The sequence below is a fragment of the Macaca mulatta genome, chromosome 1 (genome assembly GCF_049350105.2).
Source record: "Macaca mulatta isolate MMU2019108-1 chromosome 1, T2T-MMU8v2.0, whole genome shotgun sequence".
Classification (NCBI taxonomy): domain Eukaryota; kingdom Metazoa; phylum Chordata; class Mammalia; order Primates; family Cercopithecidae; genus Macaca; species Macaca mulatta.
The window spans coordinates 196,872,531-196,892,500 of record NC_133406.1 but is presented as its reverse complement, the minus strand read 5'-3'; the positions used below and the strand labels follow the sequence as shown (position 1 = coordinate 196,892,500).

General features: G+C 40.4%; 2 protein-coding genes across 37 annotated transcripts in view; one reads left to right on the top strand and one right to left on the bottom strand.

The window, feature by feature from the left end:
• MED8 (mediator complex subunit 8) overlaps nucleotides 1–15,069 on the bottom strand; it is a 417,118-nt gene extending 402,049 nt beyond the window's left edge. Inside the window, exon 1 of the mRNA XM_077960591.1 lies at nucleotides 15,066–15,069. The gene's annotated coding sequence lies outside the window, so the exon portion shown is untranslated. The remainder of the gene's footprint in view (nucleotides 1–15,065) is intronic.
• ST3GAL3 (ST3 beta-galactoside alpha-2,3-sialyltransferase 3) overlaps nucleotides 1–19,970 on the top strand; it is a 232,697-nt gene that overhangs the window by 65,352 nt on the left and 147,375 nt on the right. The window lies entirely within an intron of this gene.

Genomic DNA, 19,970 nt, shown 5'->3' with positions numbered 1-19,970 from the left:
TGACTCTCAAGCCTGGACTTGAAAGATGAATGAATAAGATGAGAAGTGGATTCTAGGCAGTGATAGTAGCATGAATAAAGTGGAGAGGCCTGGAAAAGGGCTGGAAGAGTCTTGTATGGAATGCAGAGTCTGGATTCTGAGTTAGGCGGAAGCAGCCGATGAAAAGGATTTTAAGCCAGAGAGAAATGTGGTCGGATTTGCATTTTAGAAGGCTCACTTTGGCAGCTGTGTGGAGGCTAGATTGAGAGAGAAAGAAAAGAGATAGGGATACCAACAGCCACAGCACTTCACCACTTGAGGAGTTTCAGGGATGGACAGATGCTTGGAAAGGCCTTGTGGTGGAGGTAACATCTGAGCTGAGTAGGGAGAGCTAGGAGGAGCACAAAGGCAGAGGAAATATTATGGATAGAGACACAAGAGCACAAGGCATGGCATGAGTGAAAACCAGGGGAAGATGGATGTGGCTGGCATATAGAGTCTCTGGGGGATGGTACTCCCTGGGCAGGTAGGTAATGGGTCAGGTCACAAAGGGCCTTCTTTATATGTCAGAGTGAACAGTGAACAGTTTAGACTTCATCAGGTAAATGAAGGGGAAGCCACAGACCATACATAAAGCAAGTCTCAACAAGTTTCAGAGGATTGATCCCATGCAGAATCAATCCTCTGACCACAGTGAAATTAAGCTAGAAAGGAATAACAAAAAGATAACTAGAATATTAAGAAATGAATTTATAAATAATCATTGGGTCAAAGAAAAAATCATGGGAAGTAGAACATATTTTGAATTGAATGATACTGAAAATATCAAAACTTGGGTGGGAAGCTAGGGGAAGGATAGCATTAGGAGAAATACCTAATGTAGATGATGGGTTGATGGGTGCAGCAAACCACCATGGCATGTGTATACCTATGTAACAAACCTGCACATTCTGCACATGTATCCCAGAACTTAAAGTATAATTAAATAAAAGAAAATACCAAAACTTGTCAAAACTTACATGATACTACTATAACTTATAAGCATAGAGAGAAGTTTGTAGACTTTAATGCATGTTAGAAAAATAACCAAAGGTTGAAAAAAATTAGTAATCTAAACATCAATTTCAAGAAGTTAGAAAAGGTACAGCACATTAAACCCAAAGAAGGAAAACAGAAAATAATAGTTTGATGGAAAAAAAAAAATACAAAGGATCAACAAAGTCAAAAATTTGTTCTTTCGAAAGATTAATATACTTTTCTGAGGAGCAAGTTTTTTTAAAAAAAAAAAGATTAATAAAATTGACATGCTGGACGCAGTGGCTCACGCCTTTAATCCCAGCACTTTGAAAGGCCAGTATTTGAGGATCACTTGAGGCCAGGAGTTTGAGATCAGCCTGGACAACACAGCAAGAGCCTGTCTGTACCAAAAATTTTAAAAAATCAGCTGGGTGTGGTGGTACATGCCTGCAGTCCTAGCTACTCCAGGTGGCTGAAACAGGAGACTCACTTGAGCCCAGGTGTTCAAGGCTGCAGTCAGCTATGATCGCACTACTGCATTCCAGTCTGGGCAACAGGCAAGACCCCATCTCTAAAAATAAAAAATAAAGTTTTCAAAATTAAAACTGACAGACTTCTGGCAAGACTGATTATGGAGGAGGTCTGGGAAGAGAAATTGAAGCACAAGTGCCAGTGAACAAAATAGGAAAAGAGATCACACTATAGGAGCTATAGACTAGAAAAAGATAAAAAGAGGCTATTGTGAACAATTTTATGCCAAAAGTCCTGAGAATTTTGTGAAAATAGATCCATTTCTAGAATAATATCCGACTAAAACTGACTCAAGACGTCATGGAAAACCTTAGAATCCTATAAACTTTTTAAACCAGTGGAATCAATAATCCAAAATCTTTCTTCCCAGAGAACTTCAAACCCAGAGGGATTCACTGGAGATTTCTTCAGCCGATTGAAAAGAATAATTAATTCCAGCTACAAACAGTTCCAGAGAACTGAAAAAGTGGAACACTCCTTACTCATTTTTTTGAGACTAGCATAACCTTGATACCAAAACTGAAGAAAGTCAAACTCAAGAAAGGAAGATTAAAGGCCAAGCTACCTAAAAATAAAAATGTAAAAATCCTGAACAGAAATTTGGCAAATTCCACAATATATAAAAAAGATGATATATCACCATCTAGTAGTTGGACTTATCCTAATACACATGGTTGATTTAACGTTAGAGAAATCCATCAATGTAATTAATCACATTCATAGTTTAAACAGGGTTTCATAGATTAAAAAGAAAAACATTTCAGTAGATACAGAAAAAGCATTTAATAAAATTCAGCATGTGTTGATGCTAGAAATGCTTAGCAGACTAGGACTAGCAGAGAGCTTTCATCTGAAAAAGGGTATCTGTTCGTAAAACTCAAACAAATATTTTAAGGGTGAAATTTTGAAAGTTTTCCCTTCAAGATCAGGAACAAGACAAGAACATTCCCAAACCACTTTTTTTCTCATATTGAGCTGAATGCCTTAGCCTGGTGCACTGAGGCAAGAAAAACCCATGATGAAAATCTAAACTGAAGAAGTAATAGGATGGGGAGGGGAGGACATGGGCTTGGGAGACATTTGGGAAGAAGACTTGTCATGCCTTGGATTCCTGTGTTCGTTTCTTTTTTCAACAGATATTGACTAAATATATTATCTGGTAATAGGGAAGGTAGAAAAGAAAAGCAAAGGAAAGGGGCCTAACATTTATTCAGTTCCTACCCCGTGAAGGTGCTGGACTAGATGATTCAAGTGTTTTAGCTTATTTCATTCACATACTCCCTTTGCTCTCTTGAGAACTCATGTAATTAATCGTTAGAGAAACTACATAAGAAAAAGGTAATATACTATATATTTGCATAAAATCATTCCCATTGTAAAATACTAGTTCAAGCTTGTATTTAGGTATAAAAAGGTGTATTTTATATAGTAGTTCTGTTTTTATTTTTTCTTTCTCATTTTTATTCATATAGCAGGTCTTTGAAGTAGAATAAAGTCTGGCAAATGGTCTTTTTCTAATTTTATAGATAAAGAAGCAAGTACAAAATTACACTGATTAGCTCAATTGTCAATATGGGACTGAAACTTTTTATTTTTTTTGAGACGGAGTCTCGCTCTGTCACCCAGGCTGGAGTGCAGTAGCACCATCTCAGCTCACTGCAAGCTCCGCCTCCTGGGTTCATGCCATTCTCCTGCCTCAGCCTCCTGAGTAGCTGGGACTACAGGCGCCGGCCACCACACCTGGCTAATTTTTTGTATTTTTAGTAGAGACGGGGTTTCACCGTGTTAGCCAGGATAGTCTCGATCTCCTGACCTTGTGATCCGCCCGACTCAGCCTCCCAAAGTGCTGGGATTACAGGCGTGAGCCACCATGCCTGGCCAGGACTGAAACTTTAATCTTTCATCCCAGGGAGTAAATAATTTAAACTATAACTTGAACCATGGAGTAAATAATTTAAACTGTAACTTGAAAGCACATAATCAAAAGATTTTTGAAATGGAAATATGTTGGGGTCCTGAGAAGCATGGTTCAGGGAATCAAGCAGAACATTTTCTAGTAAAAGTCTTTGTAAGACTAACTACGAGAGAGAGAGAGAGAGAGAGAGAGAGAGAGAGAGAGAGAGAGAGGAGATAGAGAGAAGTGAGGAGAGGAGAGGGGAGGGGAGGAGAGGGGATAGAGTAGGGGAAGGAATAGAAGGGAGAATACCAGTGGACCGACCTCAGGTTTTTAGCTGTGTGCGTAAATTAACGAACAGAAACAGAACAGATTTTAAAAGCACTAACATAGGAGGGAGGGAAGGTTCAATCTCATCATGACTTGCCGAGGTGGGACTTTTGACAAAAACGGGATGATAAAAAGGACATTTCAAAGACTACATTTAAAGGAGAAAAAGAAGCAAGCTGTCCTGGAGGTAAGACTAGGCAAGAAAATTGCTTGGACAGTTGTTATTTTTTTCTTTTTTTTTGAAATGGAGTCTCACTGTGTTGCCCAGATTAGTCTTGAACTCCTGGGCTCAAGCATTCCTCCAGCCTCAGCCTCCCCAAGTAGCTGAGAGTACTACAAATGCACATGAGACTTGAATAGTTGTTGATTGACTGTTAACTCTAGAAACAAAGCTTCTAATAAAATCTTGCCTTGCTTCTTATTGCTTGGAAGAGAGAAGAAATTATTCAATTTAGCAAACATTTCTGAATTCCTGCTGCATGCCAAGTACTTTGCCAAGTACCCAGGATATTATGTCTGGTGAAGTTTGATCTCTGAGCCAGAAGAAAGCTCTGAGCCCTGATCTCTGTCAGATAATCTAGAATGTCCTCTCATGGCATTATATAGGCCCTTCATATTCCGATCTCTGACTGTCTTTACAGCTTTATCTTCCAAAGTAACAAAGATAGCTATCATCTATTGAGTTTAAGTGCTTTGCACGCCTTACCTTCCTTAATCAGATCTTCACTCTTCCATCTGTAGTTGCTATTTCCAGTGGAATTCTTTTGTCCTTCATCAATTATCCCCTTCTCTTGGACATTTTCATCCTCTACTTTATCATGGCTCTTTCCCTTTGGGCAATAAACATGCTTATTGACATATAAATGAAAACTGAATGTATTTTATATTCAAATTGAGTGTCTGAATATATTTGTTATAAATAGAATGGCTGGCTTAGAAAACATGAATTAGAGACTTATTTTCCAGGTACTATAAAAGTGATTCTTGGAAATTATTATATTTAAATAAGTGAGATTGTTGGGTGACTTCTTTTGGAAACCAGTTTTGACCCATGACCTAAAATTTAGTCCAGAACTCAGATTGTAATGTTTTAATAAAGGTGTGTGTGTGTGTGTGTGTGTGTGTGTGTGTGTGTGTGTAGTATCTGTACTCTCCAGTTCATGGTGGTTATAGTTGTGATGCTTATAGTGTTAATTTGAGGAAAATAACTTTCTTAGACAGATGAACACCTCCCTTTGTTTTTTTACAGAAGATGGCCTGTTTCAAAGGTGTGTGCTCCTGGATGTTGGGTCATCTTTTTTCTCTCAGGAGCATGGACGTTAAAAGAAAAAATAAGGGGGAATATGAGAAGTCAGCTGACATGAAACTGAGCACATCCAGCAGAGGTGGTCCTTTTTTTTTCTTTTTTCTTTTTCTTTTTTTTTTTTTTTTTTTTGAGATGGAGTCTCACTCTTGTTGCCCAGGCTGGAGTGCAATGGCGTGATCTCTACTCACCGCAACCTCCGCCTCCTGGGTTCAAGCGATTCTCCTGCCTCAGCCTCCCGAGTAGCTGGGATTACAGGCATGTGCCACCACGCCCAGCTAATTTTGGTTTTTAGTAGAGATGGGGTTTCTCCATGTTGGTCAGGCTGGTCTGGAACTCCTGACCTCAGGTGATCCACCCGCCTCAGCCTCCCAAAGTGCCGGGATTATAGGCATGAGCCACTGCTTCCGGCCAGTGGTCCTTTTTTAAATCCTATATGTATATTTGCTTTTTGTCATGATGGGCAGATTTCCTGGAATCTAGAGCACTTGTGACAGACTCAGCCTTCCTTCATGAGCTCATTGCTTACGTCTTATTGTCTCCGGCTACACTCTTGGTAGCTTTCCTTTTGGTGCCCTTTCCTATTACAGTGATTTTTTGGTTTGTTTTTGTTTTTGAGACAGGTTCTTACTCTGTCATCCAGGCTGGAGTGCAGTGGTGTGATCATAGCTCACTGCAGCCTCAAACTCCTGGCTCAAGCGATCCCATGGCCCGGTATCCCTTGCAGTGATTTTTTTTAGAGAAAGTTTTAAAATTCTTATTCAGTAGAGTTGTTTAATAAAATGAGGAAATACTTTTCCTTGGCAGATGCTGACTTTATTTTATTTACTTTACTTCACTGTACTGTACTTTATGAAAGAGTCTTACTCTGTCACCAGGCTGGAGTACAATGGCTGATCTCAGCTCACTGCAACCTCCGCCTCCCAGGTTCAAGCAATTCTCCTGTCTCAGCCTCCCGAGTAGCTGAGATTACAGGTGCGCGCCACCATGCCCAGCTGATTGTTTTGTATTTTTAGTAGAGATGGGGTTTCACTATGTTGGCCAGGATGGTCTTGATCTCTTGACTTCGTGATCCGCCCGCCTCGGCCTCCCAAAGTGCTGGGATTACAGACGTGAGCTGCTGCACCAGGCCAATTCTCAAATTTTTTTTGAAAAATCACTATATTAATGAATTTCCTAGTTAGTTTTGAATGCTCTGATAAGTGAGAAAGTGGAAGTGAGAAAGGAAGATATGAGGGGTATTAAGTGTTGTAACTCTAGTTAATTAATGCCTTCTGAGATAGCTGGATCTTGGGAGCCACATCCCACCTCACTCCAGCGGGCGTGATTTTGGCTCCTGATTGACATCCTATCTGTGATTTTTTGTTACTGTTTTCTAAAGACTGAAAGGATACTAACTCAAGCCTTCCTTGGCATCTTAGTGTTGTCTTACTGAGCTTACTACATGCTGTGGTCCCAGGGCTTCCAGCTCTGACCCATTGTTAATCCTTTTTATTTATTTGTTTGTTTCCTTTTAGCTGATGAGCATCAAGATCCTGTTAACTAGATTCTCCAGTTTTCATTTTAACATTTGCCACATTGTCCTATCTTTGTAGATGGATAGATAGATAGATGATAGACAGGTAGATAGATAGATAATAGACATTTTTCTGTACAATTTGAAAGTAAGGTATAGAGTTTTTGATACTTCCTCAAGTATTTCAGTTTGCCCCTCCTGAAAAAACAAAGTTTTTCTCCTTCATAGCTATGGTACCATTATCACACTAAGACAATGGACTTAATTCTTACATTAATTATTTAATAATTAACTTACTAATCACAAGGGCAAAACTGTTCTGTGGTTCAACACCTTAACCAAATGATCCAATTTAACATCACCAGTAGTGCGACAGTCTGTCATGTGCCTTCTGATGTGATGCAGTAAGAAATACATATCACCTACATAGTGTCTGTACCAAGGTGTTTAAACTGAATTTGATCATTAAAAAAATCAGGTGGGTTCAATATACAGGACATGCTACAAGCCCGCTGTCCTGAACTCTTCAAAAGAAGGCAGTCATGTGAGAAAACAAAAATGGAGAGGGTGGGCTGTTTCTAATTATAAGAAGCAAAAGAGACAGAATAGCCAAATGCAATGAGTAAAATTTATTCCAACACAGATATACAAGAAAAAGACACACAAGACACTTGTGGGGGCAGTTGGGTACATTTTAATATAGACTATAATGACAATACTGACTCCTTGTTATTCTTATATATAATAAATCCCTGTTAGTAGTAGTTTTGGATTCCAGTTCTAACTTGGTTTTATCTTTTGCTATTGTTACTCTTGTTTCACTGAGCACATGGAACTATATATCTTATATTTTAATTTAAAAATGAATTATTTTCTGTCTTACTGCTTTGTGGAAAGTTTTGCAATGATTTGTTTCTGGAAGGCTGCCATTTTGCTGCCTGTTAAGGTGTTGGATGGATCACTGAGGGAGCTCCACTCTCTGGGATCTTCAGGACCTTTGCATTGCTGATCGTGGACTGGAGTTTTTAGGAAAGGGGCCCAGCAAAAGGATGAGAGGAGTCAAGGCCAAGTGTGGGCAAGCCCCATATGAAGAAATAGATGACTCACCTCTGCAGAAGGTGGAGCCAAGCATCTCCAGGGCTGTAGATGTCCTAAAATACAGACTTGTAAAAGTCTGTTGTAGTTCTATGTAGAATTTGGTCATCCTTTCATGTGGAAAAGTGAGTGGTAGGGTTTTTGTTTCTTAAAGATGACCTGTTTCCAGATCCTGTTTTATAGCATTGTTCGTTCATTCATTAATTTCTCACTCAGCAAATACATATTGTCTGCTGTGTGTCAGGTACTGTGCCAAGTGAAAAGGATTATGGAAAAGACATTACGTGTCACCTCAAGTTTTCAATCTAGACAGGGAAACCAACATTAAACACAGGTAAACCTTCAGTTCCATCTGTGGTAAGTAAAAGCAGGGAGCGTGAGAATACCAGAAAGATGTCAGTCTGAGATGCTGTCTCAGAGTCTGGCTCTGACGATGCTTACCCCACAACTCCGTCCTCAGCCCGTAGTTACTTCCAGTCCCTGACTCCCTGATTCTGGCACATTCTCTTTCCTAGTGTAAGAGTGAGAACCAGCTAACTTATCCATGAGTACCTTGGATATCAATTTATGAAGATAATTTGTTACCCTTGCTGAATAAAAGAAGCTCTTCCTGATTGCCAGAACCTCCCTATTTTTCAAGAGAAGCTGGAAATCTGATTTTTTTTTTTTTTTTTTTTTGAGACTGAGTCTCTCTCTTGTCACCCAGGCTAGAGTGGAATGGTATGCTCTCAGCTCACCACAACCTCTGCCTCCCAGATTCAAGCGATTCTCCTGCCTCAGCCTGTAGAATAGCTGGGATTATAGGTGCCCACCACAACGCCTGGCTAATGTTTGTATTTTTAGTAGAGATGGGGTTTCGCCATGTTGGCCAGGCTGGTCTTGAACTCCTGACCTCAGGTGAACACCTGCCTCAGCCTCCCAAAGTGCTGGGATTACAAGTGTGAGCCACTGCGCTCAGCCGGAAATCTGAATTTTTATGTGAAATCTCCTGACTTATAAATGTTAACAAATTCAGACATTTGCAAACACTTTGTGGGCTAAACCTAATACATCTGTGAGCCTCCAGTTTACAGCTTCTGCTTGGGGGACACAAAAGTGTAGTTATGCAAGAATTCTAATTCAAAGATTAGAGAAGTTCCCTTCTTCTTGTACATACCCTTGTTCAGCATAGTTACCAAATAAAAGATTCAGAATACCGAGGACACAAACCAGAACTTTTTTTAAAAATCCCTTTTATTTTCTCCTCAATATAATATTAAGTAGTAAATAATTATGACTTTCACTGATCTTCCTTCCTTAACCTAAGCAGTAAAGATCCCCCTATCTTACAAGAGGCAGGTGAAGGATATTTGTCCATGGTCCGCCTCCATTGACCACAGTCTGGTCAATGTTTCCCCGGAGGTGAGGTGACCTGCCTTCTATTCCTTTTTCTTCCTTTCTTGTAGGTAATAGTTTTCTTGAAATATGGTTTACACACCATGCAATTTACCTACTTAAAGTTCAAGATTCAGTGGTTTTTAGTATATCCACAGAGTCGTGCTAACATCACCACAATTACAAACATCACCACAATTCATTTTAAACATTTTCATTACCCCAAAAAGAAATCCTGCAGCCATTTACCATCAGGCCTCATTTTCCCTCAGCCCTAGGGCAGCCACTGATCTACTTTCTGTCACCATAGATTTGCATATCCTGGACATTCCATATAAATAGAATCATATAATATGTCGTCTTTTGTGACTGGCTATATAGGTTTTTGCACTTAGGATAATGTTTCAAGGTTTGTCCGTATTATAACATTTATCTCATTTCTTATTATGGCCAAATAATATTCCTTTATAGGATAACACCACATTTTATTTATCCATTCATCAGTTGATGGATATTTAGGTTACTTTCATGTTAAACTCTTATTATCAGTAATACTGAACATTTGTGTACAAGTTTTTTGTGTAGACATACTGTTTTCATTTCTCTTGGGTGTATATCTGGCGGTGGAATTGCTGAGTCACATGGTAACTCTATTCTTAACTTATTGAGGAACTGCCAGACTGCTTTCCAAAGCTTCTACATCATTTTACATTCCCACCAGCAGTACGTGAGGGTTCCCTTCCTCCCTATGCCCTCCATTCTTAATACTTATAATGATCAACAATGATGACAACCCATTACAACTTCATATTTGTCAGTTGGGGCACTGAAAGCTGTGTCCTCTCTTTTTTAATGGAAATGTTATAAATTGCTCGGCATACAAAATTTCTCATGAGAAAGTATAAAGACTTTGTTGAGCACCTTTCATTTTTGCCCCTTCTCTGGCTTAACTAAGCAATCTCTTGAGAATGGTATGGGACCATGCTCTTTTAAGGACAGTGTATCAAGTTCACCTTTTCTCAGGTGAAAGGAGGAATGTCATATGGCTAATGACTTCAGAGTCTCATCATGTCTAAGCATTTCTGGCACATGCGTATTATACAGGTCCTGCTGTCAGAGAGATTCATATCTTATTTATTATTTGGATTTTTAAAGCAAATCCCAGACATCATGTCATTTTACCCATGAATACTTAATTACGCATGTCTAAGTCATAAGATCTTTTTTTAAAAGCCAATGTGTTATTACCTCACATTAACAATAATTCCTTAATGTCTTCCAGTACACATTCCATATTCAGATAACTCCAATTATTAAAAATGCCTTTTTGAGCTCATATAGCCAAGACAATCCTAAGCAAAAAGAACAAAGCTGTAGGCATCATACTACCCAACTTCAAACTATACTTTAAGGCTACAGTAACCAAAACAGCATGGTACTGGTACAAAAACAGACACATAGACCAATGGAACACAATAAAGAACTCAGAAATAAGACCACACACCTACAACCATCTGATCTTCGACAAACCTGACAAAACAAGCAATGGGGAATGGTGCTGGGAGAACTGGCTAGCCATATGCAGAAAATTGAAACTGGACCCCTTCCTTATACATTATACAAAAATTAACTCAAGATGGATTAAAGACTTAAATGCAAAACCCAAAACTATAAAAATGCTAGAAGAAAATCTAGGCAATACCATTCAGAACATAGGCACAGGCAAAGATTTCATGATGAAAATGCCAAAAGCAATGGCAACAAAAGTAAAAATTGACAGATGGGATCTAATTAAAGAGCTTTTGCACAGCAAAATAAACTATCATCAGAGTGAACAGATAACCTACAGAATGGGAGAAATTAGTTCAACCATTGTGGAAGACAGTGTGGCAATTCCTTAAAGATCTGGAAGCAGAAATACCGTTTGACCCAGCAATCCCATTACTAGGTATATACCCAAAAAATATAAATCATTCTGTTATAAAGATACATGCATTCATATGTTCATTGCAACACTGTTCACAATAGCAAAGACGTAGAATCAACCCAGATGCCCATCAATGATAGACTGGATAAAGAAAATGTGGTACATATACACCTTGGAATACTATGCAGCCATAAAAAGGAATGAGAGCATGTCCTTTGCAGGGACATGGTTGGAGCTGGAAGCCATTATCCTCAGAAAGCTAACGCAGGAACAGAAAACCAAAAACCACATGTTCTCATTTATAAGTGGGAGCTGAACCATGAGAACACATGGACACATGGTGAGGAACAACACATACTGGGGCCTGCCGGGAACGGGTGGGGGGAAGGAGAGCATCAGGAAGAATAAATAATGGATGCTGGGCTTAATACCTGGGTGATGCGTTGGTCTGTGCAGCAAGTCACCGTGGCACATATTTACCTATTTAACAAACCTGCACATCCTGCAGATGTACCCCAGAACTTAAAATAAAAGCTGATGGGAAAAATAAGCCTTTTCATGGCACTTTGGATCTGGGTCCAAACAAGGTCCACACTTTTGGGGTTTTTTAAAACTTATCTTTTATTCTAGATTAATTCTTTTCAATTACATTTAGACAAATAAAACAATTACAAAATAATATGGGTATTTAGTAAGATATTCAGTAGGATATGATCAAATGTGAGGCATCCAGATTTCTTTTTTTTTTTTTTTTTTGAGATGGAGTTTCGCTCTTGGCAACCAGGCTGGAGTGCAATGGCATGATCTTGGCTTACTGCAACCTCCACCTCCCAGTTCAAGTGATTCTCCTGCCTCAACCTCCCGAGTAGCTGGGATTACAGGGGACTGCCACCAGGCCTGGCTAATTTTTGTATTTTTGGTAGAGATGGGGTTTCACCATGTCGGCCAGGCTAGTCTCGAACTCCTGACCTCAGGTGATCCACCCACCTTCGCCTCCCAAAGTGCTGGGATTACAGGTATGAGCCACTGCGCCCAGCTAGATTTCTAACAGACTCTTCATTGGCCCTATTGGTAGGTATATGATATGCTGTAATAATTAAGGAACCAGATCAACTAGATTTGAAGCCCCAGTCCTATCCCTATAGGCTGAGTAATCTTGTGCAAGTTACTTTAGTGTTTGTTCTTATTGAAATTATACATATGCATAGTTTACAGGGCTTGTTCCCAACAACAAAAAAAGCACTTCCTCATTATCACCACTAGTTGACTTCCTACCTCTAAGAGGCATTCATTTTTAACTTTTAGCTAATTTGTTTGGTTTTTAACCACTGAATCTCTAATAACAAGAGTATGTTGCCAGTTCTTGATTTTTCTGTTTTGAGTATTACCTACTGACTTTCTTCAATGGAAGATGAATATTTAATACTCTGTCACACTCACCACTCCTCTACCATAGCCATGCAATCTATCCTCCAATTCTCCTAATATAGTTAGAGCAATATTGAATCTATATACCATGACCATAGAAACACTATTCATAGATACCATGATTACTAGTTTTTCACTGCATGTTTTGTTTTTCCTGAAGTCAGTAAAAGTCTTGCTTTTTACTTTCCTTAGTTTTTTGTGTATTTGTCACTAATTCAACCCTAAACTCTTCTCCAGTTGTATAAATCGTTCTCCATATATTCAGACATGTTAGATTGTCTGTCAGCTTCATTTTCTTGAAGAACTCTCTTTGGGAGCCTCTGCATGCTCTCCTTGGGTGGTTTGCTCTCTGTGTAGCCAAACATCTGTGGTCTTGAAGTCCCTGTCACCATCCTCTTGTGGTATATCTCATTTCCTGGGCCCCATATTTTTTTACTTCTTCATTTAATGGAACACATCTTGTACTAATTTCCTGAGAAAGGATACATGAGAAGTAATTTTTTGAGAACATACCTGAAAATGTCTTTATTCTGATTTCACACTTAATTGATAGTCTGGCTGCGTATGGAATTCTAGGTTGGAAATCATTTTTCCTCAGTATTTTGAGGGTACTGTCCCCATTGTATTCTAGGCTTTTGGTGTTCTGCTTGAGGAGTCTTAATGCTGTTCTGATTTTTAATTATTTATATAAAGTCTGTTTGTTGTTCTCTCTAGAAATTTGAAATTTCACGATAATGTACCTTGATGGAGAGCTATTTTCATACTGTGCTGGACACTCAGAGGACCCTTTTAAGCACAAAAAACTCAAAACCTTTAGTTCGGGGACAGCTTTATTGAGTTATTCTTTTCAGCATTTTCGCCTTTTCATTTTTTCCCCTTATTCTTTCTTTCTAGAACTCCCATATTCAGAAGTCATGTTTTCTGGACTTGTCCTTTAATCTTTTAAAAATATTTTCTTAATCGTTTTCCATCTCTATCTTTTTGTTCTATATTGTGAGAAATTTCCTTAACTTTTCCAATTCCTTTTCCAGCCCTTTTTATTTCTGCTATTATGTGTTTCATTTTCCAGGGTAACTTTTTTCTTTTTGTTCACCAAATATATTTTTTATGATATCCTCTACCTGTTTCATGAGTAAAATGTCTTCTCTCTGAGGAGTTTAATGATTTTTTTTTCCTGAGTTTTCATCCCCCTGAGTCTCTTCAGTTTTTCAATGTTGCATTTAGATTTCATTTGTTTTGGTCTCCTGTCTTTATATAAAATACTTTCCTCTAATGCCTCATGATCTTGGCTGCCTGCTCATGTTTAGAAACCGGGAATCTTGTTTTCAGTATCATCTTCATTCCCTCTACTAGTGGTACCTGATGCTGCCAGTGATTGAGTCTTTGGGGAGTTCTGTGATATATTTCACGTTCAGTTCAACTTTTCCCACTACCAGCACAGGATTCAGCTTTCCTGAGTTTGCTGACTTCCACTTGTCTACTTGGTTTCCAGTTTTGTGTCTCTTCTGTCTTTGTCCTGGGTGCTTCTGCTTTACAATGAACATGCAGTCGTTTCTGTCACTTGGGGAGATTTGAAAGGGGAGTAATCTAAATCAGGTCAGCAAACTCTGGTTCCTATGCCAGATCTATCCAAGAGCTTATTTTTGTGTGGTCTGGCTTAAAAATGATTTTTGTGTTTTTAGGCCAGGTGCAGTGGCTCATGCCTGTAATCCCAGCATTTTAGGAGACTTTGGGAGGCAGGCAGATCATTTGAGTCCAGGAATTTGAAACCAGCCTGGGCAACATGGTGAAACCCCCACTCTACTAAAAACACAAAAAATTAACCGGGCGTGGTGGCACACACCTGCAATCCCAGCTACTAGGGAGGCTGAGGCACGAGAATCACTTGAACCCAGGAGGCAGAGGTTGCAGTGAGCTGAGATCACGATGCTGCACTCCAGCCTGGGTGGCAGAGCAAGGCTGTCTCAAAAAAGAAAACAAAACAAACAAACAAACAAACAAATTTTTACATTTTTAAAGGGTTGCTGAGCAAAACAGAACAAAAGCACAGAAGGATATGTGACAGGCTATGGCCCACAACGCCTAACATATTTACTGTCCACTTACAGAGAAAGTCGTTCAGCCCCAATTGAAATCTCCTATTTCAAACTGGAAAACTAGTTCCTTCCCTCCCAATGCCCACAGCCAGTGATCACCTCCCATTTCATAGAGAAAACCAATCTACTGGACAATCTATTCCTTACTCTCCCATCCCTATACCAAACCACTGCGGTTTGCAGGTTACCCATAATACTTCATTAAGTCAAACTGCAATGAATGTCAGAGGTCATTGAAAACCTCCTTGTTAGTGAATTCAACCCCTATTTTTTCAGTCTGTATTTTACTGGCTGCTCTATGACATTTGATAACGTGTGGCTTCCATTCTCACGGAGTCAACTGAGCCTGCTCTTCCTGAGATTGCCAGTAGCATCCTAATTGCCAAACCCAGAGAATGCTTTCCACACCTTATCTTCTTCTTTCTTTTGCTACATTTAACATTATTACTGCCCATCTATTTCTGGAATATTTCTACTCCCTTATATTCTGTGATAGTATTTTCTCTTAGTCCTCACCATCCCACACCCGATCAGTTTCCCAATCCTGTCCGTTCTCCCTTTGAATTTCATCCCACCCCCCACAGCCTCATGTGAGACCCTCATCATCTGTCACCTGGCTTACCACAAAGCTCTCCTGCTAGGTCTTAGCCTCCTTGCGCTCTTTCACACTGCCACTAGAATGGTTTTTCTGAAGCAAAAATCTGTTGATATCATTGATTTTCTGAAAAATTTATAGTCTTTTTCTCTGCTCTGTCTGCTTCTACTCAATAAAATCCAAACTCCTAACTTGGTATTCAAAACCCCATCTGGTCTGCTTTTCTGCCTTATTTTCACTGTGTTTCTCCCTCTCTATATTCCTCCCCACTTATCAGTCCCCCTTTTACTTCAGCCACACTGTCATCAACAGTGATGATGCTGATGAGAAAAACACTAACAGCAGCATGTATTGAGGACGTAACTACATGCCAGGCACTGTGTTCACTGCTTAATGTTAATTTGGTCATCTAATCCTCGTGACATGGCCTTATGAGGTGGGTTCTATTAATGGTCCACCAATATGGCACATATGAACTTGAAACATCTTTAAACATTTTTTTTAAAAGGTAAGTGTCAGAATTCATTTGGCAGTAAAATCTGACCTGAAATGGTATGAATGTATTTATAGTTCCTTCTAGCGTAAAGATTCATTTCATAGAAGAAATATTAACATTTAATTACAGGATGCTGCCCCAAACCTCATAGGGGGATGTTAAATAATATATGGTTTGTGCAGTATACTGCTTTCCTAAAATCTGAACACTTTGAGATTCTAATACTATCTAGTTTGAGGGGGCTCAAATAAGAGATTTTGATCTTTGTATTACTCTTTTTACAGATGAGGAAATTAAGGCTCAGCAAGATTAAGTAGTTTGCCCAAAGTTACGTAGTGGAAAAAACAGCGGAGCCCGGATTAGCACCATGGTGGCCTGGTTCAAACGCATACCTTGTCTGCTGTGCTGCACAGGTCCATGCCACCTGCAGGTCCCTGCCCTCGACCTCTTCTGGGTTGCTGGCTTTCTGCTTTCCCTGTTCTTCCAGTGCTCAGCCCTGGCTGACTTCCCTTCCATTCCTATTCACCCAGGCTGGCTTCTTTCAGTAGCAGCCTCCATGCCTTTACCCCCTTGTCCTCCTGAAAATGTCCCACTGATACCAAGCTCTGACCAGGTCTGCCCATCTGTCTCTGATTGGGCGGTCTTTCATTTGAGACTCGATAGAAAGGCGAACCACACTCCTCTCCCAGTTTCAGACTGTGCCCTATTTAGTACTTGGCAATATTGCCTTTTCCATTTCCTTTATCAGCTTCCTTTCCTGTTTCTAGAGCAGCTGTACTAAAACTTTTCCTATACCCCTGAGCTCCAAAGCTTATCCATACCATCTTACTCTCAGTTTCAGCAGCACATGCCTAGTTCCATTTTCATTCCACCTGCTTGAGTCGTACACACAGGGGTTTGTAAGAACTGTCACCTTTTCACCCCCCCTCCCCTTAGAGGGCAGCAGCTGGTAGAATTCCAGCTACTCCCAGACTTCCTGATCTCCCTGTGAGCACTGTTGCCCTAGGGGGTGTCCTGCCTCTGATCCGCAGCCAGGTGCCTTTTGTCTATTGGCATGACATAGCAGTTTCTTCCTCAATTTCATGGTGACTCACTTTTTAAAAATAGTCTTTGATGTGTCAAAGCCTTTTTATGAAAGTCTAAATAGATTGTATTGACTGGTTCCCTTTCAGTCACATGCATTTTTACCTCCTTAAAGAAACCCTACTAAATCAGTTAGATATGATTTTACCTTCCTGAAACCACACACCCCTCACTTTCCATGCTTCAGTGCCTTTCCATAGCTGTTCCCACACTACTAGTACCGCCTGTCCTATAAGGTCATCTCATAGCAGCTTAAGTACTGTGTCTTCCATATCTTCCCAGTTTCTCCCAGCCAAAAATTCTCCTTGGATCTAAACTCCTACAGGCCGGGCACAGTGGCTCATGTCTGTAATCCCAGCACTTTGGGAGGCTGAGGCGGGTGGATCATTTGAGGTCAGGAGTTCGAGACCAGCCTGGCCAACATGGTGAAACCCCATCTCTACTAAAAATACAAAAATTAGCCAGGCGTGGTGGCACATGCCTGTAGTCCCAACTACTCGGGAGGCTGAGGCAGGAGAATCGCTTGAACCTGGGAGGCAGAGGTTGCAGTGAGCCAAGATTGCACCACTGTACTTCAACCTGGGCAACAGAGCGAGACTCCATCTCAAAATAATAAATAAGTAAGTAAAAATAAACTCCCATAGCAACTTCTCTAGAGACTTGTGATATCGTTATTTGAATCTCTCTGTTATCTCTCTGATGGTTCAAAAGCTCTTTGATGTCAGAGACCATGTCTGATCTTTTCATAACATTCTCTTGAGCTTAGCAAGAACTCTTTATATATTTGGTAAGTTAAATTAATGAAATCGAAGGAGAAATTTCTTGACATAAGCCTACTGCATCAACAGCTTCCAGTCACAACTGAGTCTTTGCATCGGATTGTGGTACAGAAATTATTCCCACTGAAGTTACAGATGCCCCCGCCCCCAGTGAATAATTCTGTGCTATATTTTCAGCCATCAGCTTCTTCCGCCTCTTTTCCACATTGGGATACTCCTTGTGATCAATTCTCACCTCCTTTGGCTTTCTCTGTCCTGCTGCTCCTGTCTCTGCTTATTTCACTGTTTTCTTGTCCATATTATCACATCCTCCTAAATTAATGATATTTTTTTCTCCTCAGACTTTTCTTTTCTCTGTGTGTCTGCAGGAATCTCATTTTCTCAGGTTTTGTTTGGGATTGGGGTTGGGAGGGAAGAAATTGAGGGGCTAAGACTAGGGGTTAGATCCCTCCAGGATCTAAACAATGGAGAGACTAAAAAACAAGAAACAGGTGGCAACATGAACATTGAGGTACCAGTTCTGTTAACAGACTGCTGAACCTCCAAAGTTAAGTGCTCTTTCATAAAGCTAGGTTGGAGAACAAAGTTGAGAGCCATGGTCCAAGTGGAGCCTCTGCTTCTGAGCTTCAGACTCTGTGGATGAGACATGTTTGGCTCAGATCCAGCCTGGTGGCAGGTTCACCTCACGCAGCCATCCAGAAGGCAGAGGCCCCAGGGTGTTGCAGCACGAGGCCTGGAAGGTGAGGTGAGCACACTCAGACCGCAGACAGCTCCAATATAGCAAGATACTTGAAGTGTATCAACTATAGGCAAGGCCTTCTGGGAACTGCAGAAAAATCAAACCCCAAGGCCTTGTGGAAAGATGATCCATGGGATAGCTGGTTGTCACAGAGACTGGAACAGGGAGAACATTCTGAATCTAAAGTTGTCTTGCTGCCCTCAACAGCAGGGTTGTGACTCTTGGCTCTGATGCTCTGCCACTAATGTGGGCCCTAGGGCCCAGCATCTAATGCAGCCTACAGCATCCAAGCCTCTGCACTTCTTTGTCTGCTTGTGTCTCCTACCAAATCCCCCAACTCTCTGTACTTCCCAATTTAAATCCCCAAAAGAGAGACCCTATCTGCCTCATAGGTGGATGATGCGTCTATGGATTACCTTCCCTTGAGCCCATGGACCAGTTGTCAGTGGCCAGAGGGGAGGAAGGGTCACGTGGTTTGGATGCAGCCTACTTTCCGTCAAGCAACAGTCAGCATCCGTTTGCCCAAGCCCAAGCTGGATATCATCCTCTTCCCTTCCTGTCTCACTCATGTCTCATCAGTCACTACATCCTGAAGTTTTCCCTTTTAAGCTTTTTTTTTTTTTTTTTGGTCTTTTCTCCTTTTTTCTCTATTCCCATTGCCATCGACCCGGTTCAGGCCACCATCACTTCTCACCCAGAGAGTTGCATGAGTCTCTTCCTTATTGATCTCCCTGTCTTCAGTCTCTCTCCCCTAATCTACCTTTTACTCTGTTGCCAGAATAATCAATTTAGTTCCCACATAGTCGCCAAAGTTTATATTTAAAAATATAAATCCAACCCTGTTACTCCTGGGGTTTTAAGCAGGGCTTCTCATTGCTAATGAAATAGAACACAGACATCTTTCTGCGGCCTGTACACCCTCCTGCAGATGCGGCTCCTGTCTTCCTCTCTGGCCTCGTTTTCCCACCTCCTGTTTTCTGTGCTCTGTGCTCCAGCAACACTGACCTTCTGACCTCTTCTTTAGATGTAGCAGGACTGCTGCGCTTGCTTTTCCTTCTGCCTGGAACTCTTTCTCTTGATCTTTTCTTAGCTGGCTTCTGTCTCCAGGTCTCAGCCTGGGTGCCACCTCCTCAGAGAAGCCTTCCTGAAACACCCTGTCTAACTAACGCTGCCTGTACCTCTACCCTTGGTCTCTGTTACATGCTTTAATATTCTTCGTACCACTTATCACTGTTCAGTTTTTTTGTTCATTTCATTTGTTTGGTTGTTTTGTATCTCCCTGACTAAAACAAAAATTCCTTGAGAATAAGAACATTTTTGTTTTACTCACTACTGTATTTTTAAGCCTAGTGTGCAGTAGTTTCTCAGTAAACATCTGTTAAATTGATAAACAGTGAAATCTCCCTTGTTACTGTTTTTCCCATGGCTGTGTCTTGTGTTTAGCTTTATATGTATTTTTATTTTAGCTGTTAGGTTGCGAGCTACTTGAGGGAACAATTTTCTTTTAGTTCATTTTTACATCTCTCAGGCTTACACATGGTAGTTGGCTGAAGATAAGTATACCCCAAAAGGTAGCTCATTCGCTGCATAATTTGTGCTCTGGAAATTTGTCCAACAGCCAGAAAGACTGAGCCCCATTCTTCTTCATACTCCCTTTAGATTCCTTTTATTCCACTTCAGAAACCAGACACAGGAAACATCTGACTATAATAAAAGATTGCCAGTAAATTCTAGGTTTCCTCATTGAACAAAGTCATGTGCAGCAAGGCTGTGCTGTATTTCGGTCTG